Source organism: Tachypleus tridentatus, chromosome 7 (genome assembly GCF_004210375.1).
Source record: "Tachypleus tridentatus isolate NWPU-2018 chromosome 7, ASM421037v1, whole genome shotgun sequence".
Classification (NCBI taxonomy): Eukaryota; Metazoa; Arthropoda; class Merostomata; order Xiphosura; family Limulidae; genus Tachypleus; species Tachypleus tridentatus.
In genome coordinates this window covers 43549574-43574792 of record NC_134831.1, presented here as the reverse complement: position 1 = coordinate 43574792, position 25219 = coordinate 43549574, and the positions used below count along the sequence as shown (strand labels likewise).

The 25219-nt window shown below is 35.0% G+C and overlaps 1 long non-coding RNA gene across 2 annotated transcripts in view; it reads left to right on the top strand.

The window, feature by feature from the left end:
- LOC143255538 (uncharacterized) overlaps window positions 1-25219 on the top strand; it is a 42840-nt gene that overhangs the window by 821 nt on the left and 16800 nt on the right. Inside the window, exons 2-3 of one of the 2 annotated variants that reach the window (XR_013030696.1) lie at window positions 1817-1925; window positions 17713-18239. This is a non-coding gene — a long non-coding RNA (uncharacterized LOC143255538). Of the gene's footprint in view, window positions 1-1816; window positions 1926-17712; window positions 18240-25219 lie in introns of those variants that run through there. The other variant, XR_013030697.1, reaches the window with a different exon arrangement.

Genomic DNA, 25219 nt, shown 5'->3' with positions numbered 1-25219 from the left:
CGCCCATGACATAACATATTACAACCAAATTTAATATTTTCATGTATCATAATTTAATTATATTCTGATAAATTAGTATGCCCTGCCATCTACAGGGAATATTTAAAACTATGCTACGTCATCTTCAAATTCTCATGTTTTTCAAATTATACATTAAATGTATATCGTCAATAACTAAACCTAGGGAAAGCTATACATAAATCTTAGGGGTCTCTGACTAAGGTATTTAGCTGATGTGTGTTTATGGTGCTGCTCTTCAGTTTGCAAAATTTAATTCCAGAAAATACAATTTCCTTTATCATATGTTGATTGGTTTGATTTGAATTTTGCGTAAAGCTACACGAGATCTATCTGCGCTATTTGTCCTTAATTTAGCAGTGTAAGACTAGATGGAAGGCAACTAGTCACCACCATTCACCACCAACTCTTGAGCTATTCTTTTACTAACGAATAGTTGAATTGACCGTCACATTATAATGCCCTCGCGGCTGAAAGGGCGAGCATCTTTGGTGTCACGGAGATTATCATGTGTGAATTTAATTTCTTCTTAATTCTTAACTCTACAATCAAGGGTACAGGAAATAGGAAGGTTTTGGTCATCAAAATAGTCAGCAAATTATAAAAAAATACAAAATTTGTTTTCAGCAATAGCTTCGTATTAGAGGTTTCAAACAATACATATTTTATGCTCATTGATTCATCTTACAAAAATATATCAATTTAAAAATTAGTTGTTCCGTTCTGTGTTAAGATTTTGGTGAAAGTTCATTACCTTTGACAAAGTAATCTACACATAGATAGCCTGTTTTTATGTTCATCTCGTTAAAATATATCTGGAAGTTTTCCGAAAGCACGTTTTTTCTAGTCTCGGTTGAAGGTTGAATGATACGATTGCATCATTTTCAAATAATTTATTGCTTATAAAATTAACTTTCTTACGTAAAAACGATAAAAGCAAACTCAGTTAAAACAAATTACTGTTTTAAAAAAATTGTTTTGCTTTGATTGGACATCCATTCACAAAATGGTGAAACAGGTACAGTCAAGAGAGATTTCAAAAGTAAAGATTTTTTTCATTACTGTTTTTAGGAAAATTACTTTCGAATTGTTTCAGTTGGCTTCTGTAGACGTATGTCTTTCTTCACAACCACATAAAAAGCGATGAAATTGTGAAACTTTTGACACATACTTTTCTTTCGATCCGGCATGACCTAGTGGTTCAGTCGCTCCACTCGCAATTTGAGGGTCGCAGGTTCGAATCACCGTCACACCAAACATGCTTGCCCTTTTATTTTTTATGGGGGGAGTTATAATGTGACAGTCAATCCCACTATTCGTTCGTAAAAGAGTAGCCCACGAGTTGGCGGTGGGTGGTGATGACTAGCTGCCTTCTCTATAGTCTTAATTGCTAACTGAAGGACTGCTAGTGCAGATAGCCCTTGTGTACGAAATTCAAACCAAACTTTATTCTTCCATTTCTACACAATATAGTTGCTAGTTCCATGTATTAATCTTTTTCTTTATATATAATTTACCAGATTCCTGTTTCTCAGCCTAATTGGTTTTGTTTCTTGGTTAACTTGCACAAAGCGTTAATACTGTAGTTTCAAACGATAATACGGACCATTCTTTAAAAAAAAATATCGCTTTCAGCATGTACAGGAGGATTTCAATTATTTCTTCTTGATAAAGTGAATCAGTGCTAAAATAGATTGATATTACAGGTAAGATATAAAAACTGAGAAAAATGAAATGTTACAGCTAGTTTGAAAGCTACACTAAGCAATGCTAATTAACAATATAATTTAATCTACAGATTTTTACAAGAAACCAACACGTCAGAGTAAACAACAAAAATTTACCTTATGTCTAGACGGCACACATAATCGAGTCGCAGCTAGACTACGGTTTAAATGGGAGAAGTGGTAAGAATTATAGCAGTTACATATTACGATTTTAATAACCTGAAGCTCAGTTAACTTATAATTAAAAGTTAGAAGTTAATTAAATATTAATATGAATCATATTTATGATATTTACCAACAAGATTGACACATAGTTTTCTTTCTTAAAAAAATATATTTTGATATGCAATTTATAATAACGATTATTACAAATAATGATTTATATAGAAAAGTATGACGAACTTACAAACAATATTGAATCTTCTCTCATCCGGAACATTCTTGATATCTTGTCGATGGTTCACGATGATTGAATTAATTTCGAGTTGATATCGGTATAAGTTAAGTTTTTACTGATGAAGCTATGTAATGTTTTCGTAAAAATACTAACGTTCGATGTTATTCTGCTGAAGTTAAGTGATTTGTAATGTTCGAAATTTAAACGCGTTCCCTGCCAAATATCTGAAGTTTCCGATTAATAAGCGTTAGTTAGTTTTCACCTTCGAGGTTTGTGGTATACCAATTGTAGCAAATAAATATCACATACTGTGTCTTGGGGCGTTTCATCACTTAATTTTATAAGCTTGAACTATGTTCCTTGATATTTCAGCTTGCACAACAACACTGACGATTTTTTAATAATTACATACTCTTGTATATTGTTGATTCTTATACACGAAAATATTTTACAACTTCAGTGACTAGGCGAGAATTTCGCAATAATCAGATTTAATTTCTAAATATAAATTTAACATACACAAACGTCGATATTAAAATAAATATATAATAAGTCCGTCAGAAAACACACATCTCCTTGATGGGATACCAGCCCAGCTCAGTTGAACCCCTCACTACCCTCTGGCGCTCGTAATAAAGCTGGTTAGAGCAACCCAACACGTGGAAACAACGAAGAAGAATATGGGGATAGATACGTTTTTGCGTTTCTTCTACCTTCCGTATCTTCTTAGTTTGTTTTGAATTTCGCGCAACGTTACATTAGCTGTCCCGAATTTTGGAGTGTGAGACTAGAGGGAAGGCAGTTAGTCATCACCACCTACCGCCAGCTCTTGGGCTATTCTTTTACCAACAAATGATGAGATTGACCGTAACATTATAACGTCCCCATGGCTGAAAGGGCGAGCATGTTTAGTGTGACGGAGATTCGAACCCGCCACCCTCGGATTAGGAGTTGAGTGCCTTAACCATCTGGCTACCGTATTTTTACCGTATTTTCGTAGCCCGTAATTTTGATCCACACTATTTCAAAAACTATCCTCATTTAAACTACTTTCTTCGATATTCAAGCATTCATTCACATTATTTATGTCTTACAGTATAGTGTAAGGTTATCAAAGCAGAGATAATGTACTAATGTTAAAAAAACATGATAAAAGAACGGAGACTAACAACTAAAAATCAGAATCAAACTCGGGAAACGTTTTGAAACAAAAATTATAGTTTTCATATCACCTTGTTTCTTTATCATTTTCGCCCGAAGATGACACGAGGACTGTCTGCGTGTAGCTGTATTTAATTTTGAACTAATAGACTAAAGAAACGGCAGGTGCTTAACAGTATGCATCGCCATATCGTGAAATATTTTTGTTTAACCGAAGAGTAGGATTTGCCCGTCACTTTTAGAGTCCAGATATGGCTTCAAAATACAAAGAAAAAATTTCCGTCAACTATGAATCTTTCAATCTAGTCAGGGCACGCTAGCCACTAAACCACGCTCGAACTTCTCCCTTGTACCAATATCTACATAATTAAACAACTAACTGCTGATATACTCCTTTCAAACAAGGACTGGGTGTAAATTAGTGTTTATGTACTGAGATGCACATTTAGCAGTCCAAGGCTAAAGACATGGTGCAACCTAATACGCTATGCACTCTCAGTTATGGTGATTTTATAAGATTAAGAATCAATCCTGTTCTTCTAGGTAAACAAAAAACAATAAACTTTTGTACTTGTTTGTTATTAAGCACAAAGTTACAGAAACGGCTATATGTGCTCTGCCCGTCAGGGATGTCGAAACCCGCTGTATAGTAGTATAAGTCTACAGAGATGGCGCTGAGGTACTAGAAGGCATGAAAAAGGAAGAACCTGTGAAAGACAGGTGTTATTACACACTTTCCTCATCTGGTGACTAATATAAAATTAGAAACGGCTGTATTGGAACTCTAAGGTCTCCAATCTGGCCATTGAGCCCTCGTGTGCTGCGCGTGAGGTGTTTTTAGGTTTAAAATCCTAGTCTCTATCAAATAAAAATAAAACGTGAATCTAAATGATTATTTCATAGTTAAACTGATGTTACTATAACTAAATAAGCACCTAGTGACAAAATTCTACCTGATAGAAGTTTTCGATTTTGTTCATAAATTTATTCATAATTAAATACAACGTGTTGACCGTGCATTTTAATTGTCCTCTCCAAAGATTTGTTTCTTAATATCTCTCCACAATACGTATCCTTTCAGTGGATGAACGGTAATTTAACATACAACACAGATAGTGTCCATTTGTGTTACTCTGCGCTTAAGCAATAACAACATTCCACAGCGTTTCTTTCTAGCCCACGAACAAATGAACGATTAACAGTGTAACGACGTATGACCTTTATGTCCAGATATAAGTTCCAAGTTTTATTTCTATAATTTTAAAGTTTAGTGTCATTAGCAATCATCTGAAACGTATAATTTGTTGAGAACTTGTTAAAGATTCAAATAAATAAAAGTGATAACCTAAAACAATGAGGACAAAGGTTGTAAATAGCCGTATGGATATTATTTGTCACTTAATGTTAAGGCTGAAATAGTACTACTAGTACTGAACAACCTCGTACTGATGTATAGGTAATATCAGTCACTTTATTTAGGACTGAAATAAGACCGCTTCTTCAGGACTGCATTTATCTGTGATAATAAGAATGCATTCCTAATAATCGCATTTAGCTAAATGTATACATTATCAGAAAGCAGAGTAAGGAAAAAAGGAAACAGAGGAAGAAACATGAAGACGCTTCTCTCAATAATTATAGCTAGGCCTTGAGCTACTTTACCAAGGTGAAAAATTAAGTCAATGTCATAATATCCGCCAGAGGGCAAAGCAAGTGGGGCACCAAGCAAGAGCATAAGTGGCTGGAATGGTCATATGCACAACATTCCTTCATACCAGTCGTAAAGAGTTAAAGAGCTGCCAAAAGCAGGTACCTTGAATAACAGCACCGAGGCCGTGGTCTGTAAAGATGGGTTTTCTCTCCTTTACAAATCACTTTACAAACTCAATATTACTAGTCAAAGACCTGTGTTGATTGGTGTGAGAAAAGATCCGTGTATTATTATTATTATTAGTTGTCGTTCATGACATCTGATGATATATATATAACACCCGGACAAGCAGTATGTCTGTCGTATCCCAGCTGGCCTCACCGGCACTGGATGTAGAAGATGCAGAGTGGTTATCATACTGTGAAATGTTTTCATTTGGTTAGAATTAATATTTGTTAACTACTTTTTGTAAGCATAATGATTTAGCGTGAATACAAGTAAAACATTGTTTTGGGATTTTGTGTCACAAGTCCAAGAATTGTATTACGAGATGCACCTTTACACAAGCAGTATTAACGGGTATTAATGAGTAATTTATGGACTGTGTATAGGCCTATACAGATATTAAATTTTGATTTCGTAGCCTCCAACATACTGGAGAAGCAATCATCTAGGCCTAGCATGGCCAGCCAGGTAGATAGGGCTAAAGACTCGTAATCTGAGGGTCAAAGACTCGAATTCCAGTCACACCAAACATGCTCACGCTTTCTGCCTTGAGGGCGGTATAATGTATCGGTCAATCCTACTATTCGTTGGTAAAAAGAGTAGTACACGATTTGGCGGTGGGTTGTGATGACTAGCTGCCTTTTTTTCTAGTCTTACATTGCTAAATTAGGGACGGCTAGCGCATATAGTCGTCGTGTAGCTTTGCGTGAAAATTCAAAACAAACAAACAAAGTAATCGCTTAAAAGTTCAAATAAATAAATTAAAAAATGTATATTTCTTACAAAATCATTCTAATGGTAATAAGTTGTTAGACAATGTTTGTTTGTTTGAGAACTACATGCATTAGCCATTCCTGATGTTGAAGCGATAGATTAGAGGAAAGGCAACTCGTTAATAAACTATACCGTCAGTTTTTTATTCATGAGGTACTTTGATTGAATAATGATTTCACGGACCATCTCTTATAACACACTAACCCCCTCGATGTGGATTCCTGTACGTGGTGAGAAGACCTCCCAGGGAAGGTTCTGTGCTTTCAGTTTACTTCCTCTGGGATCTGAACATCTACCCACATGTTTTCCGTGCGTGGCAACCCGTAAAGGAGAGGAGAGAATCCTGGTGGTTGAGGTATTCAACTCTACCACACCTCTTTGGCCTTGAATTCCTGAAGACGGGCGGCCTTGGGGTGAACCCCTTTGGGTCAATCGACTGGTCCACTCGGGCTAGGATCAACCAAGTACTAGTATTGGATGTTTTCAACAGGTGTTGTGGACATTATATCTGATGCTGGTGTTTGGTTTTAGTGCTCACGAAACCCTGCCGTTGCTGCAGTGTCCTTGTTTGACATTGTAGTGTGTCCAACCGTAGGGCACCATGGTGGGTGGGGTCAGTGGGCACTGAAATTCTCCTTTCTTTATTATGGACACTCCAATTAAAAATCTTAATAAAATAGTGAAAAACAGTCTATAGGTAAACGACCACGTCTTAAAGATTCTGAGCAGCAATCCTCACCATCCATAATACCTGTTGTACCTCACTTTCTTATTGCATTTACTTTCAGACAAACCTTTAGGGCAAGTGTCTCTCTTTTTCATTCAGAAGGCACTAGAGGGACATGCTGGCTCTTCAAAGTCAGTAAAAAAGCTTCGATCTGGTGACATATTGGTGAAAACATCCACATTTCAACACAGTGAACTCCTGTTCCATTCAAAGGCAATAGGAAATATAACTATTGAGGTTACACCTCATGCTACCTTGAATTCATCACAAGGAGTTACTGTTGAGAGGGATTTGAAGAAATTCCAGAGTCGGAGATTCTTGCTGGTTTCTCCACCTAAGGAGTTTCTGCAGTGAGGCGAATCTCCACACGCAAAGATGGAATCATGGGGTCGACCAATGCCCTCATTTTGGCGTTTATGTCACCACGTCCGCCTGCCACACATTCAAAATCCTCTCCAATGTTTCTAGTGTCAACGGTTCGGTCACTCGAAGACGTCTTGTCGTGGTTCCTTGACGTGTACTCATTGCAGTGGCAAGAACCATAATGCCTATGAGTGTGAAACGGACCCTCATTGCGTCAATTGCAATGGCTCTCACCCGTCCTACTTTCGTTCTTGCCCTAAATGGTTGGAAGAAAAAGAGGTGCAGTGTTTGAAAACGATTTATATCATTACTTATCCTGAGGCTCTCAAGTTGCTGTCCACCACCTCATTTCGGACGTATGCTACTGCACTTCGTTCCACAGCTACTGTGGGAGTAGAGACAGATCTCTCTGTGCCTCTTAAAAATTGATCCCCAAACAAATGAAAAGTTTTTTGACCTTCATGGTTAAAAAAGTTGATGAATCAACTACGACACCTATCTCTGTCCCTGATATACATTCCACTAAACACCAATTTCCACACCCTTTGGTTCCAGGTACAGGCATTTCCTCAGATCCATCTTTCTCTCTCACCCCAAGATGCAAAACAATCATTCATTCACGTTCTCAGTCTCTGGAATCCCCTTTTAACAGCAAAGACCTGCCCAATCGATCCAGGGCAGGATCCATGGAGGTCGATAGATCTCCCTCGAATAAGGAAAGTTAGGAAAAAAGACGTGGTCGAAAACAAAAGGGTTCTCCGCCCAGTTCGCCTACACGTAAATAAAAATGGCCATCCTGATACAATAGAACTGTCGAGGTTTAAATAACTAATCTGGATGACATCAAAACATTGATTGCTCCCTACCGTCCTGTTTGTCTCTCCTTACAGGAAACATTTCCGAAACCTGTCGATACAGCCACCTTTCGGCGGTTTTCTTGATACAGAAATGACAGGCTGTGTGATGAACGAATGCCTGGAGGGGTGGCACTGTTGGTTGATTAGCATGTGCCCATCCTGTCTTTGTCACGCAACACACCCTTGGAGGCCGTAGCCATCCGTGCTTTCTTGGGTCATTCCATCACTGTTTGTTCTCTCTACCTGTCTCCTGGAGAGACATATGATCAATCAGACCTTGATGCTCTCGTTGAACAGTTGCCGTCTCCCTTTCTCATCCTTGGGGACTTTAATAGACATTATCCCCTCTGGGGAAGTGCTGATATTGGTAGGAGAAGTCGCTCTGTAGAGCGTATGCTCTCTGATCACAACCTTTCTCTTTTCAATACTCGTTCTTCTACTTATTTTCATGTGCCTAGTCAGTCCTTTACTGCTATTGATTTTTCTATTTGCTCCCCTTCATTATTTTACAATTTTTATGGAGGGTTGACAATAATCCACGAGGCAGTGATCATTTTCCTATAATCTTAAGAGAGACTAGCCGTGGTCGATGCCACCTGACCCGCGTGACCCGGTGGAAGCTGGATCAGGAAAACTGGCCCTCTTTCACTGCTCTCGCAGAACTTGATCTTGCCATTGTCTGTAAGCCATCAATAGACGACTGTGTGGCAGCAGTAACTGACTGTATTATACAAGCAGCTACCCAATATATTCCTAAAACCTCGACATGTTTTCCATTATATCCTCGTCCATGGTGGAATCTTGCCTGCCACATGGCACGGCAGGCTCAAAAACGAGCCTGAGATACTTTCTGTAGATATCCCACACTCACAAACCGCATTGCTTTCCAGCAGGCCCGTGGACATGCTCGATTGGTAACACGTCAAAGCCAGAAGGAATTTTGGATTAAGTTCACAACCAACATATCCTCTACCACGAGTTTTAAAATCATTTGGGACAAGATTCGAAAGGTCAGTAAGCAATATCACTCTATCCCCCTCTCGATCTTTCTCTCTGATGGCCAGGAAGTAACTGATAACCAGAGCATCGCCGATACTCTGGGTGAAATCTTTTGCTGGGTACCTAGCACTTCTGCTTTTTCCTCCACCTTCTTAGCCATCAAAACTCGGACAGAGCAATTACCTCTTTCCTTTCCATCTGATTGTCTCTATGACTATAATCGTCCCTTTACACTGGTAAAACTGAAACTGGCCTTTCATCGGTCTGGCAGCACATTGGTTGGACCTGATGATATACACTATAAGATGCTGCGCCATCTATCTCCTGCTTCTCTTGCTATCCTTGTGTTTGTTTTTAACCGAATCTGGCAGGATAATGTTTCTCCTTATGCCTGGCGTAAGGCTATTGTCCCGCCTTTCTCCAAGCCTGGGAAGAATCCCAAGATTCCTTCAAACTACTATCCAATTACTTTGACGAGCTGTCTCTGTAAGACCTTAGAGAGGATGGTTAATGCTCGTCTTGTTTGGTTCCTCGAATCAAACAGCCTCCTTTTGCCCACCCAGTGTGGGTTTTGACGACAGTGCTCCACCATGGACCCCCCTTATTCGACTTGAAACGTTATTTAAAAAATTTTGTTAAAAAATTGTAATGGACAGGAGATTCCGAGTTTGTGTTCGTTCGACACTTTTTCGTTCTTTTCTACAGGAACTTGGAGTCCCTCAGTGCTGTGTTCTGAGTGTCACACTTTTCAGTATAAAGATTAATGCCATTACTGAACAACTCCCTCTCACTGTTGCAAACGGGCTCTATGTCGACGACTTTCACATCTCGTGTCAGTCGTCGAACATGAAATATATTGAATGGCAACTACAGACTGCCCTCGATCGTGTACTGAAGTGGACCACGGCAAACGGCTTTAATTTCTCTCTGTCTAAAACCATTTGCATGCACTTTTGCCGCCAATAGGGTATTTACTCTGATCCTGAACTCCATCTCGGTGAAGTTTCGCTGCCTATGGTCCCTGAGACCAAGTTCTTGGGGCTTATCTTTGACCGTAAGCTGACCTTTATACCACACATCAAGCAGCTACGGGTCAAATGTACAAGAACATTGAACATCCTTCGCGTCGTCTCTACCACCACTTGGGGAACGGATCGACGTACTATGCTAAAGATATATCTATCGATCAAAACTCGACTATGGATCCATGGCTTTGCCAGACTCTCTGCCTTAAAGATGCTGGACTTTATTCATCATCAAGGACTTCGGCTCTGCACTGGGGCTTTCTGCACTTCCCAAGTTCAGAGCTTATACATATAGTCTCATGAACTTCTTTGCATCTCTGCCATTTGCAACTGTCTTTACTATATGCTTCAAAACTTCGTTCATTACCAAAGCATCCCACCTGAGGTTGTTTTCCTTCTTTAATGGGCCATGCTTTTTCAGACTAGACGGTCTGCCATTGCTTCTTGTGGCCTTCGTATTCAGGCACAGTTAGATGAATTGTGTCTGTCCTTGGATAACATTGCTGTATCCACTGATCAGCCAATCCCACTACGACTTCTTACAGTCCCCAATTGTGACCTATCTTTAAGTCATCTGAGAAAAGTAGACACTCTTGATTAGAAATACTGTCTGCTATTTGCTGAACATCTTTCGAACCATCCTTTCATTACTATTTATACAGATGATTCAAAATCAGGTGACTCTGTGGGTTCTGCCATGGTTTGTTGTGGTTCGGTGGTTGTGTGCAGAATCCCCTCTACAACTTCTGTGTTCACTGCTGAACTGTATGTCATTTCTCTTGCCCTGGATCACATAGAAGCTAAGCAGTACTCGAACTGCACGATCTATACTGACTCGCTTAGTTCTTTACTGGCCATGGAATCGCCTTACGTTGGTTCACACCCTGTTCTTGCCGATATTCAAAACCAACTGGTCTATTTATCTTTTAATATCTACTTCAATCCAGTTTTTCTGGATACCAGGCCTCGTTGGTATTTGCGGGCATGAGCTCGCCGACACTGCAGCTAAGTTTATCTGTTCTGACTCTATCACCGCTGTATCTGTCCCATACATGGACTATGGCTCTGTATTCAAGACACGGCTCCGTGCCAGCTGACAGTCGACTCGGAGTGAGCAATGCAAAAACAAGCTTTTCCAAATAAACCCTATCTTGGACTTTGGCCATCTTGTTTCCTTAAAGATAGGAAAGAGGAAGTTGTTCTAACTAGACTGCGCATTGATCACAGTTTTTAATTCATTGTTTTTTTTTTATCTGGAACTGATGCACCAGTGTGTAGTTTGTGTAACACTCAGATCACTATAAGCCACATTTTACTGTCTTGTCATCGTTATGACTCTCAACGACGGCACCATTTTAAACATGTTCTGTCCCTAGGTTTGTCCATAACGTTAGACAGTGTTATTGGTGATGGTGACACTGTCCACCTTGGTAATGTTTTTAGTTTATTAATGGCCATTAATCTTTTTAGTGCCATTTAAGTTTTCTAATTTATACATTCACCTTTTTAATGGGGCTCCCTTTTAAAAATCAGAGTTTATCTAGTTAGTTCAATTTGAAATTAGAAACTGGCCGTAACATTAAGTAACTCGAAACCAGGACTGGAAAGGCCAACTTCAAGTGACTGACGGTGGTTTTTGTACTTACCTGTTAGTCTTCCTTGTGAGTTATGATTATTACAGTTACGCTACAGAAAGTTCTTTACAACTTGAATTACTGTAATTTTTCTCTTGACGTTGTGGACTAGATGTAAACATTGGTTTTAATAATATATATTTATTTATTAACTTTGTTTTGTTTCACCTTAATTTCCTTTTATGAATTTTACTTAATTTACTTTTACCTTTTTACCACACGTTTGGCACAGATAATCTAGCTGCTTTGTGCCATAAAACACTAAATCAACCAACCAATAACACACTAACAGTCCCAAAGTACGAAGCGCTGAAAATACATGTTACAGAAAATAACAGGATATTTTTCAACTTGTACTTTGAATGATTCCCTTCTTGCATGAGGTACAAAGATATTACATATATATATTTACTTGTAATGATTAACATCCAATAAAATGAATAACTTTAACTTCAACTAATACAGGGCGTTTATGATTCGAGGAATGCAGACGTGTTATGAAACTACATTACTTATTAATAAAAAACAGTTCAAACATTCAACATAATAATAAAATCAATTAGCTCATTAATTATCATAGGATTATTGATTCACATTTTATTATATATTTTGGTAGTTTATGCTATTTGAAAGAAAGTGTGTCAGCGAAGCACACATATTGACTTGTTAATAGTAACTTTGTATTGCATGTTTGTTTTTCTTTAAATGAGAAGTTGACAAAGTTGTAACTTCCTTGAAAATATTTATGCTATTTATACGAAGTAAATGCTCTTTCAATGGCTAATCGCTAAGTTGAAGGCTTATAGCCATAAAAACAAGTTACTTAACTGTACAACAATATACAAAGGATTTCACTTCCTGAGTGTTACATAACTATCACAAGGCTTATAGCCATAAAAACAAGTTACTTAACTGTACAACAATATACAAAGGATTTCACTTCCTGAGTGTTACATAACTATCACATAATAGGCACCAGAGGATGTGGCTATTTTAGGGAAGGGGCGACATCATAGATTGCTAAAGGTGGACACTGTTACTAAGATACTGTAAACGGATAGCATTACTAAAGGTAATGTTCCTCTAGGTGAAATGCGTTACTAAAAATGTATAAGTTAATGGTTTTACTGAGAATAGTGTTTATACAAGCGGGTGGTATTACCAAGTATAGTGTTTTTATATGAGATAGTATTAATAAGTACAGTGTTTCTGTAGGTGGATAATAACACTAATGTTACGTATTATAATTTATCTCAAGCGATTATACGATTTATGATGTTACATACACTACGTATTAAAATTTCAAATAACCATAAATTTTAATTCTCATTTTAGAATTTAACCAAAGGTCAATATGTTTCATATTCACCAACAAGACTGTGTATATCAGTTTTCTTTATTAGCACAAATATATTTTAATATGCAAACAGCAATACATGGTTACATACAATAGTTTTACAAACCTACAAACAATTCCGAGTTTTCACTCTCTTCTGGAACTGAATATTTTATCGACGGTCCACATCCACAACGAATTTTTGGGATATTCTAGAGACAGAGGACTTTATCCAAGATTTATCAAATATAATATGCATGTAGCATATCTTTTGAAGGTTATAAGAGCAAACAAAATCCATAAAATAATTGTGATTACAATGAAAAATGTTCTTGACAAAATATTTCAATCATTGATTTTTATAATAAAATATATTATCTTTCACATTTTATAAATCTATCCTATCTACTGTACAAGCTTTCAATAAATAATATATTTTATAATAAAAAATAAACAGTACGTTCATTAAACTTTAAATCTGAAAACAAAGAATGGATTTTGTGTTCATTGAACTTTAAAGCTAATAAAAACAAAGTTATTTACTCTTGCACTTTACATATTAATACAGAAAAATAAATGCAATATTTGTTGGTGCATTTGGAAGTTATTTTGTGTTTCTAACACAAACGGAAATAGGCATTAATTATAAATACTGAATTACCAATATTAAATTAACTTTCTTACAAGTCTGGTACCATTCTTGTATACTTTCTACTCAGTTAGACTTTCTTAGTGACATTTGTTCATTAGTCGCATGACCACTACTTGAGAAACAATCAGTTCTCTTTCATGTAATGGAAAAAAAATAATCTTTCATTTGATATATAACAACAGAGAACATTGTTTGTGGTACTAATGTGATATGAAGGACAGAGAATGTGTTAGATACTCTGTTACATCACTCTATCATTGGAAAAATAAGTACCACAAATGTTAAAGTGGAGTACTTTTTCAATACTATGATATACTTCTATGTTTCGTGGTCTCGCAGCAAAAGGTCAACAAGAAAACACAAATCTATCATTTACATGAAATTCTTTTATAAAGAGCATTCCAATAAACTCGCACGGATATCATATTAGATACTCACCAACATGATTAGATTTATCTCTACATAAAGGTACAGAAAGCTAAATCTACATTTATGAATTTAAAATAGCACATTCAAAATAGTTTCTGATCCTAAGTTGCTACTTTCTATTTCTGATCTGAACTTAAATATTTCTAGTTTAAAACTACCATTGTTTAAATATATAAAGCACGAAAAATAAGATCTATATACAGTCTAACTTCTTCAAACTGTAATTATTTAGATATAAGAGTTTTAATTTTGACGTCTTAAACATCAGTGAAGTTGTTATAAAAGTTACTGGAATTTTATAAGATTCGCCGTTCACTGTAGTAACAGAAATAAGTTAAAGCCATAACACATTATCATACAGTTCGTCTTGAGGTAAAGTTACCGAAATTCTTGTATTAAAGAATAGAACGATGTCTAGCAGAAATAAGAGAATGTAATCCACTTTTAAAGTAGCTTTGTGGTAATTGATAAAAATATTATTTTGACACTGAATAGGTGTACATGGCTGAATGTATTGTTACTACAGTGTTATTTATGTTGCTGAGAAGAAAATCATCTTACTATTGAGGGTATAGATCTAGTCTTTCATCTGCAGTGATGAAAACACTTAAAATAGGTGAAGAGGACTGGCCACACGTCTTTTGTGGCTTACATGTCCATCACTGTTGTTTGTAGAGATCTGGTCTTTGGTCTACTGTGGTTCATAAACACACACACACACAGTGCTATCGCTTGTAATTTGAAACTCATGACCTTCACAACATTTACACACATATACTGAAATATTATGTTAGTTTTGCCTCGTTTGGATTTTTTAAACAAGCTCAACAGTTTAGAAAGTTCCTTTTAACTTTATTGCCAGCTTAGCGTATATAAAATACCCAAAAGAAAAAAAAGAAAACCTGATGCTGATGTGAAGTTAGGTTTACTAGTCAAGCAAGCAATCTTTAAATCAACCTATATATAGTTTATTTTGGTTTTTTCTTGTGTAATGGTTACTTCTTTGATATTTGTTACATGTAAACATAAAAGTATTACGTTCAAAATTGAACAACGGAAGTTTTTATATCACGATACACACGGCTTAAGCGAAATTGGACTTGATGGCTGTTAGATTTCTGTTCGTATGTATACACGTATTAGAAGTTGCGGGAGAAGTCACTCGTGATTCATTCTCAAATTAAAACCCTTTTTGTTTCACATTTTGTAATGTTCCCTCAAATATAGCATGCAGTTCTTTACCAGTTTTACAAGAATTATGAAAAATTGAGATAAAACGACAGGTTAGATCATTTGTTTTAGCTGTGGATAATTCACAGGAAAGGAATCCATGTCTAATTCAGTAACTACATGAAATATTTAACTCATAAACTATATTCTGATTGAGCTTTGAGATGTTGAATTATTGTATATAAGGTCGTATATTCCGTTTCATTTCTAGGCTTATCCATAAAATGTCCAGGTCTTTAAGAATAAAGATTAATTTATAAATGAAAAAATATTTTTTGCTTTTTTTAAAAATTCAGTCCTATCATAATTCCAGTAATAAAGAGTCAATGTGAGACTCGTGTTGGTAGTGAAGTAAATACACAACATTTATTGTTAATAACAAATGACACTAACGACCTTTCTGGAGACTGAAATTTCGTCAATGTCCTGAATTTCCAGGCACGTATTGTTCAGTTAATTTTTTAACTATTTGTATTATGTCACGGCACAATTGATTCGCGATGTCTTAATGCTCACACAAGTTTTATTTTTGGAATACCACACTTTTGTCAAAGTTATTTCCTGCTAAGGGTAATATTTTATTGTAAGTCATGCAATGAAAAGATATACATCACACTAGCTACATCATTTATTCAAGTAAAAATTAAACTGCAAATTTTATCATGCTCTACTTTAATTATATGGTACCAGAATGTTTTTAAACTGTTAATACGGCAAGTGATATTTTTAGGGGAGCTACATGAAACGAAGACTTCTAAAAGATAAAATATTACTTAATCATGTTAAAAAAATAGTCTTGATATTTTAGACAAGACAGTATTATAATAGTCATCAATCAGGACTTTAACTCGCCCATACTGATCTGATGAAGATCCACGTTAGCATCACAATGGACTTGAGGGCTTATCGTACAAAAATTCAAAGCTCGAGCCCAACGTAAAGAGAATGCAAATATACCATTTGTTTGTTTGTTTTGGAATTTCACACAAAGCTACTCGAAGGCTATCTGTGCTAGCCGTCCCTAATTTAGCAGTGTAAGACTAGAGGGAAGGCAGCTAGTCATCACCACCCACCGCCAACTCTTGGGCTACTCTTTTACCAACGAATAGTGGAATTGACCGTCACATTATACACCCCCACGGCTGGGAGGGTGAGCATGTTTAGCGCGACGGGGGCGCGAACCCGCGACCCTCAGATTACGAGTCACACGCCTTAACACGCTTGGCCATGCCGGGCCCACAAATATACCATGGCGTACAGTTTTGTGCCAAAAAAACAACAACAACCAAACCAAGAAACCAATTTGAAATTATCCTATAAAATTTTTTAATTAAACCTTGTGCTAATCTAAGCTTATCATTACAATTTACTTCAAGTTTCTTTTAATTGGTATTTATTGTTTACATATGATTTTAAAAGAAGTGTAAAGAATACCGTTTATTTATTTATATTTTAGATGTAATATCATTTTTTATGCAGTGCTACTCATAAATACATCCCAATTTGGATTTTAAGTTTCCTAATTTTTTAAAAGATTTCTGAATCTGTGAAATTATCTAAGGTTTTCGTTGAAATTCATGCTTACTTATTTAGTTGATGAAAAGGGGTTTGAAAGTATATTATTAAACCAACAGTTCAAGGCTGTAAATGGCTTTTTATTTGTTTACTCATCTCCTAAACACCATTTATACATAAAAGTAGGACAAACACGTTATCGGTATAACCTTATTCGGATGTGTCGTCGACGAGCATAATCAGTTAAATAAAAAGAACGTGAGTCTCCAGTAGAGGGCTCTATTAAACGAGTTCTCACACATTCTACTCTCTCAGCGTTAGGCTGATACGATGTAAGAAAAATTCCTAAGGTAATTTACTTATTCAAAAGTAATATCCCAAGGCGATTTATTGCTATACAGTTATTAAATTTATATAAATTGAACTTTGAACTTGGACAAATGTATTCTAGGATGAGACTGATTTTATACATAAAATCGTCAAACTTTTGTCAACCTGAAGCATTTATTTGAAGGCATCTAACTTATTAATGCTAGATTCAGAACACTGCGTTTCAGTTGAGCTATAAGAAAACGTAGAATTGTTAGTTTGTTTATTGTAAATAAAATTTTTCAGTACTTGTTAAATAGTTTGTTCATCTGTGGTTTTATTAATATATATATACTACAGAGCCAACACAACACTTGGCTAAAAGTGTGTCTATTGTTAGGATTAGCCGCAGGAAAAACAAGTCACATGCGACAAACGTTGAGTTATTATTTATGCTAGCAGTCTTTATTCCGCAAGTTCACGCTAAATTAAACAGCAAGACAAAAATATTGACAGTATTTATTCACATTATTTCTTCCTCACACTTCAAACTCTTCTTTTTTTATTCACACATGGAGACAAGAGGGGGAGCTATATTAAACAAATGGTTCGTAATATGATCTGATTTTTTAATTATATTTTATTTATTTGGAAGTGAACCGTAATTCTTTTTCTGTCCTTAGTCAACTGAAAGAAAAGAAATAGAGACGAGCAGATTAAGTCTTTTACGACAATATTTGTGTGTCATAGCTCAATAGCAAATTTAATTTTAATTATCTAAATTAGTAGCTAAACTAGTGACTTTCCGAACACCATGTATATGTATTAAATAGAAGTTATTTTATTAATAAAATTGGAGAGATACGAAAAGTTAAGTCTAAATATTGGAGAAAGGTGAGAAGAGATCGGTTGTTTGGTACGAAACTGAAAGGACACTGGAAGGTTGCACCTGCTGGTCGGTCGTCTGGAAAGAAAAAGAAAGTATACAGGGAAGTCTAAAAAGAAACTGACAGCTTTACAGGGTGTAGTTCGTTATATGTAAGACGGTTTTGAATATGCAAATGAGCATGTCAAACAAAAGCCAAAACCAATACAAAGTCACTGTGGAACGGAATGTATCAAAACTACATCTCGACATTGTTTGGTCTCAGGTAGATGGCGACCTTCTGCCAAAAACCGCTCTCTTTTGAGAAGGGTATGTAACTGCCCTTTCAAGCGTAAACTATTACTACGCTCAGAACATAAAGATGTATTAAGATAAGAAATTTAAGATTCTCAAAAGGGTATATCTCTTGTACATAATATAAAATAAATGACAGTGAATCAACAAAAAGTATTGCTATGATAAACAAAGTGTGGCGTCTAGCAACAGATGAAAATTCCTGAACAAATGGGTAATTGGCAAAGGTGTCCACATGCCCAAAGATTTCGCAGCTCAGATACGGAGAAGAAAACAACTGCCAACCTCGAGTAACAACAGAATAAAAATTATTAACAATTTCAACAGAGGTGAAAAACAAGTAGTAACTGATATTTTTTGGTCCACATTATTGTTTAACAGGGTGTGACAAAGTAATAAATGAACAGAGTTATCAGTTCCATATTTTCAATAAACAACTAAAAATACGATATTTTAGTTCAGATTTTACAGATGAAATGTGGAATGGTAAACAGCTACTAACCACAATTTTCAGATACATATATTCATGTTAAAATAGGATATAAAATTCAAGCATAGCCGTATTCACCAGGTTAAGATTTTCTGTTTCAACAGGATATAAATAAACAACTATAAGCATGATTTTCAAGCTCAAAATTTCCAGGTTTAAGAGAATGTTAAAACAGCTTATAATCAAAAGTTTCATATCAAAATTATCATGTTTGAACAGTAGATAAAAGACACTGAATAATCACATATTTCAGGTCCACCTTTGCAATGGTTACCAAGATGTAAAAAACCTGGTCTGGCGTAGCCAGGTAGTTAGGGCCCTCGACTCCTAATCTGAGGGTGACGAGTTCAAAATCCGGTCCCACCAAACATACTCGCCCTTTCAGCAGTGGGGAATTTTTAGTATGATGGTCAATCACTGGTGAAAAAGTAGACCGAGAACTGGTGGGTGAATGGTGATGACAAGCTGTCTTTCCTCTAGTCTTACACTATTAAATTAGGGATAGCTAGAGCAGATAGCTCTCATGTAGCTTTACGCTAAATTCAAAAACAAACAAACAATATAAAAAGCTATTATAATTGTGCTCTTCATTCTAGTTTTTTTCCAGATTATATAGGAAGGAAAAAAGCAACTGATTACAAATTACGCCTAAATATGTAAGGTTCCACAGTATATAAAATACTACTATTACCATATTCTCCAGGTCCACATTTTTCACTGTTCAAAAAGATATAAAATGTACTCTCTTCGTGTTCGTTGTTCACGTTCCGCAGGATGTTAAAAATCAACTTTAACCACGATTTTCAGGTCGAGATTTTGGATCTAAAATAAGAATAGAAAATTTCGAACTACAACGTTTAGTCCAGATTTTCTAGATATAAAAGCTTATTAAAATTGATTCAATCAAAAATCATTAAGTTCGCCTTTTCCCATGATGTAACAGCACCCTATAATCACGATTTATCTGTCTAGATTTTAAAGCATCCACAAAATGAAAACAATTCTATAACCAACTTCATCATGTCCATTTCATGCAGGTTTGGCAACAAATTTAAAACGAGTATCAACACAATTTTCATGGTTGAACATGAAGTAAAAGTCAGCTACTCACCATTATTTTCAGGCTCAGAATATCAAGTTTTAACAAGATATAAAACTCTAATATATCCGTATTCTTTGGATCCAGGTTCCTGAAGTTTAACAGGATATAAACAGATTTTCGAATCAAACCCTTCACGTCAAAATGTTACTGCTTAAACGTTTTGTTGAAAGGCGACTATAACCATAATTTTCATGTTCAGAAATGTATCGACTGAAATAAGAAATTAGAAAACAACCAAAAAGCAGAAGCTTAAAGTTCAAAATTTCAATATATAATAGAATAAGAATTCTAATTCAACCACATTCTACAACTCTAGGTGTTTCAAGTTCAAAAGGACTTAAAAACTCTACGATTAGCAAGAGTTTCAAATTAACAATTTCTGGGTTGAATAGAATTGGTAAAACAGCTATAACTACGATTTTCATGTTCAGTTTATCAAGATGTAACAGAAAGTAAAAGACTGCTACTAAACCTTGTTTAAAGATCCAGTTTTTAAAGGATTGGCATGATTAAAAAAAACAAACTATTATTACTACTTCAGGTCCAGATGTAAAGTCAACTACTGGATGTTATACAAAGTTATAAGCACGATTTTAGAGTCTAGATTTTTCACGTTCAACAGGATTTAGAATAATACTACTCTAGTATCTTCACATTTAAAATTTTCAAATTCCACAGGATGTTAAAGCACGACTATAACCACGATTTTAGGTCCAAAATTTGAAACTGAAATCATGAGTAGAAATCAAGGAGCAGATCCAGATCTTCAAGTTCGACAGCATATAAAAATTATATGTGGACATATTTCAACTAAGTGTAAATTTGCTGGTTCAACATCACTAAAAATGGCCGTGATAACAATTTTCAAGCTCAACATTTCCATGTTCATCAGTATTAAAAAATAAATAATAACGATTTTCATGGTTGAACAAATTGTAAAAGACACCTACCAACCAGGATTTTCAGTTCCAGTTCTTCCGAGTTGAAATTAATTTACAAAGTTACCATAACAATACAGTTCAGAAACAAGTTTTGCAGGTTAAATAACAAGCATGAAACAGCTATTAACCACTTTTTTTAAGTATATATTTACCAGATTTAAGGGATTGTAAATAACGTCTGATAATAATAAATCTCAAGTTTAGATTTCCAAAGCTCAACACAGTCTTATACAACAACTATAAGCACACTATTTTTAGTTCCACACTATCAGAGTTCACAAAATGTATAAGCTGCTATTGTAACCACAATCTTTAATTCAACAATATAAAGGCTGAACACATTGTAAAAGTAATTCCTTACCACGTTTTTGAGGTCCAGGTTTTTCAGGATAAATAGAATGTACAAATGTAGCAACTGATCATAATTTTCAGTCTCAAATTTTCAAGTTTAAGAAGGAAAAAAAAATACTAGTATCGTAATTTTTTTGCATTCCACGTATTGCAGGTTTAGCAGACTATATTAAACCACCATAACCCCACTCTTCAAGTCCATACTTTACATCAGAAGTAAGGACTAGAAAACAACTACCAACCACGAAATTCAGATCTAGTTGCAACAGGAGAAAAAAAAACATAATCAAACTAATCGCATTCAGATTTACAAGTACAAATACAACTGTATTATATATTATAAAAATGAAGATTTTTCAGTTGATATAAGGAATAGGGAACTGTTTCTAACTACAATGTTCAAGTCCACATTTTCATGTTGAAAACTATAAAACATTTAATATAACCACATTCATCAAATGCAGATTAACCAGGTTAAAGAGAATGGAAGAAATAATTAATGTACATGGTTTTCAGTTCAAAGCCTCAAGTTTCAACAGTGTGTTATAAAATGAATATAAGCCCGATTTTTTTTTTGTTCAGACTTTCAATGTTATTCAAGGTAGAAAATCAAGTGCTAATAAAAATTTGAACATTTTGAGGTTTCAGCACAATTAAATAATAATTATAACCGCTTTCTATAAGTACAGATTTGTCAGATTCGATAAAATTATAGAAACGAGCATAACCACGATTTTTAAAACTGAATAGGATGTAAAAGATAGCTACTAATTACGATTTTTAGGTTCTTACATATGTTAAATATTACGATTTCAAATAGCCGGAAATATTTTAATCTAGATGATTACTGAATGTCGATATGTATTAAATTTTGGATATATGCCGACAAGATTAATATACACAATTCTTTCTTAACAAAAATATATTTTAATATACAATCAGCAATACAACATATTATAACGGTTATTGCAAATAGCTATTATTAATAATGGTTTGTAAACAAGAGTTTTACAAACTTACGAACAATTTCCGAGTCTTTGTCTGGTCTGGAACTGAATCTTTTATAGACGATTCACGAAGAGTGAATTAATTCTATGTTGATACACGTACACTTTTCTTAACGGGAAAGCTAGTTAACTCTATTATTAGCTGGTCTCACGCGGTTTAGGTCCGGCATGGCCAGGTGGTTAAGGCACTCGACTCGTAATCTGAGGATCGCGGGTTCAAAGCTTCGTCACACCAAAGATGCTCGCCCTTTCAACTGTGAGGGCATTTTAATGTGACGGTCAATCCCATTATTCGTTGATAAAAGAGTAGCCCAAAAGTTGGCGGTGGGTGGTGATGACTAGCTGCCTTTTCTCTACTCTTGCACTGCTAAATTAGGGACAGCTAGCGCGAATAGCCCTCGTGTAGCTTTGCTCGAAATTCAAAACAAACCAAACCTCACGAGGTTTATAAATTCACATTTGACTGAAGAAGATATCTAATGTCCTCGTGTAAATACTAGCGTCCGAAGTTGAACGGTTTATAACATTTGAAATCTATAAATGTTCCTGGTCAGATATCTTTAGTTTTCTATTTATCACAGTTACAGCTTCCGAGGTTTATAGTGTAATGACTGTAGCAAATCAACAATATTAAACTGTTTCCCCATGCTGTGTTGGTTACCTTTTATAAGCTTGAGTAAAGATTTTATAGAAATTTCAACTAAGGCTACAATACTTGTATTTTACATACACACATGGTACAACGTTGATCCTTACGCTCGAGAATCTTCTACAAATTTAGAGAATAGGCGGGACTTTTGCAATACCCATTTAACAGTATAAATGACATGCATTTCTAAATATATATTAAACTGAAACGAACACAGGTATGTATATATAAAATATTAAATCCTTTACAAGATCCACATTTCTTCGTTTCAACCGGATTATAAAAAAGTTACTGATCATGATTTTCAAGTTCAGATTCAACAGGATCTAGAGGGCATCAAAACTGCTAATAAATACGATTTCAAGTCCAGGTGCCTCCTAGTGATACAGTGGTATGTCTGCAGATTTACACAGTTAGAAACCAGGTTCCGATACCCATGGTTGAGTGGAGCACATATAGCCCATGATGTAGCTTTGTGCTTACTTAAAAACAAAAACCAAGAACCTATTTTTAAACTTAAACATTAAATGAATAAACTAATATAATCATATTATTCAGAACGATATTTTCAAAAATCAGCAGAATAGTAAAACACAACTGTTAGGTCTATATTTTGTAGCTAAGATAAGTAGTAGAACACCAATGGTAAACAATTATTTTAAGGTGCGTATTTACTATGTTCAGCTCGGTGGATGAGCACCAATAATTGACCACAATTTTCAGATCCAGTTTATTCTACTTTTCACAGAATATAAAACAAATATAATGAAGACGATTTCCTAGTCTTACATTTCAAGACTCAACAGCCTAAACTTTTTTATTAATCATGGCTTCCAATTCCAGATCTTGAAGGTTCAACATGAAGTTATAAAATTATTATAAGAATGAATATGATGTCAAGATTTTCGACGTTGAACAGCATAGAGAAACAGCTTCTAATCATGATTAACAGATAAATGTTACTCCACTTTGAACAAATATGAAAAATAGTTAGTAAAAATGATTTTCAGACCCAGATTATTAAATTTTAACAGTATTTAAAAAATCAGATACTGATCACAGTTCCATGTTCAGGTTTTTAAGGTTTAACAGCATGTAAAAATAGCTACTAAGTTTCCACGTTCTACACAATATAAAAACTACTCTAACCACAGACTTCAGGTCCACATTTTCCAGGTTCAACAAGACGTTAGAAAACGGACATATCCACCAATTTTAGGTTCAACATCTCCATATTCATAATACGTAAAACCCTTCCAGCTATGACAAATCCATGTTTAGATTTTCAAGCATTAAGAATTAAAAAAGAAAATCTGTGATCACTTTTATCAAGTCCAAATTTTATAAGTTTGACTAAATTTCAAAACTGAGTGTAACCTTGAATTTTAAAGTTCAAATGATGTAAGAGAAAACTACTAAACACGACTTTCAAATCCACATTTTTAAGTTTCAATACAATAAAAAACGTATTTTAACTACTCAGCTTAAGACCATAAATTCCAGGTTCGACAGAACTTTAAAAATAATGAACACAACGATTTCCAACCAAGGTGTTTTCATTCAGGTTTTTATAATTCAGCAAGATTATAAAAGAGCTATTTATTACGATTCTAAAGTCCAGATTTACTAGGATTTGAAGAATATAAAATCATCTATTAAATATGATTTATCTGTTAGTTTCAGATTTTCAAGGTTTAGAAACATATAGAAACTATTATAATAACGTTATTCAGGTTCATATTTTTCAGATTCAACAAGATGCTAAACACGGCTTACCATGTTGAACTCCATGGATAAAAAAACCACTAAACATGATTTTCAAGACTTCTTTTCGAACAGGGTTTACAAAATAGCTTCTAACCAAGAACGTATTATTGTACTTTCAATAGGATAAGAAAAATAGTTAGAAAAAATGACTTTTAGGCAAGTCTGAAATCCGTTTTAAATGCGAGTATAACTTCTATTTGAAAAGGATGTAAAATACGGATGCAAACCGTAATTTTCATTTAAGATCAAGATTATTCCACTTTCAACAGGATGTAAAACACAGATAATAACCGCCATTATCAGTATCAAATTTGTAAGGTTCAACAGGATTTAAAAATAGCTCTTACTCAGAAAAATAAAACAACATAACTATTAACATGAATTTGAGGTCCAGATTTTTGCAGTTGAAAAGGATAAAGAAACAACTACTAACCAGATTTTCAGGTCTAAATTATTTCACGTTGAACAAGATATAAAAAACAACTTGTGAACTCGACTTTCTGGTCCTGCTTTTAAGGGTTCAATAGATTTAAAAAACATTTTTTAAATATGATTTTCAGTTTTCCATTTTCCATATTCTATAAAACGTAAAATAAGAACTACTAACCACGATTTTAATGTCCCGAATTTGAGGATTTATCAAGACCTAGTGTAGTCGTATTCTTCAGGTTCAGACTGTCCATGTTCGATATTTTCTCGAACA